Source organism: Cetorhinus maximus, chromosome 28, assembly GCF_964194155.1.
Source record: "Cetorhinus maximus chromosome 28, sCetMax3.hap1.1, whole genome shotgun sequence".
In the NCBI taxonomy this organism is placed as follows: domain Eukaryota; kingdom Metazoa; phylum Chordata; class Chondrichthyes; order Lamniformes; family Cetorhinidae; genus Cetorhinus; species Cetorhinus maximus.
Genome location: NC_135906.1, coordinates 2846967 through 2847676, shown reverse-complemented (window position 1 = coordinate 2847676; position 710 = coordinate 2846967). Strand labels below are relative to the sequence as shown.

The following is a 710-nucleotide window of genomic DNA, read 5'->3' as shown; positions in this document are numbered from 1 at the left end:
GGCCGAGGACTACGTGCTGAGGGACGCACTAAAGCTTGGGGCAGCTGCTGCAAAAGCGCAATGGGGAAGGGCCGCTGTCTAAGACCTTTCTGCCACAGCGCACCGAGAGACTGGGAACTGTTTAGAGCCCCTCGGGCTGTACAGCTCAAAGTGAAAGCCTGTAAATGATTGTAATATTGTTTGTACTGATGCACCTGGTGATACATTTTGTTAAAGTTGAACCGGATTGTACCCTTGTAATGGTGTTTTTGAAATGGTTTGGAATGTGGTTGAAGATATTTTATGAATAAAGTATATTTTTGCAAAAAAAAAAGGTTCTCCCAGGACGATGCTAGCCCATTGCACTTCGGGTGTGCTGACGCCTGCGATGTCCCCAAATGCGGGATACTCGACTGTAAAATTTGTGGTAGTGGGGGACTGCGTTTGCGCTCTCCCCGATTCACAATTCAAAAAATAGATTTCATCATATCTTTCATTTTCTCTTCTATTTCCTGTCAGCAACCTTTTCTGAAAAAAGAAATATATAACCCCCAATGTGTGCTCTTCAAAATCTATACTGGACTGGTTATTTAGCTTTTTCTTTCCTCCTCGCAAATATTATCCAACCCCCATTCTTTTCCTCCCTGTCATTATCAGCCGACAATTATTCCATCTATGCATCATTTTCGCCAGACCGTTTGTTTCGTGGCCGCCAAATTACTCGCGCCATT

General features: G+C 43.9%; 1 non-coding gene across 1 annotated transcript; it reads left to right on the top strand.

Annotated features, from left to right (window-relative positions):
• The first annotated feature begins 275 nt into the window (after positions 1-275).
• LOC144669197 (U1 spliceosomal RNA) lies at positions 276-438 on the top strand. The gene has a single exon (XR_013573631.1). It is a non-coding gene; the product is annotated as a U1 spliceosomal RNA (small nuclear RNA).
• The last annotated feature ends 272 nt before the right edge of the window (positions 439-710 follow it).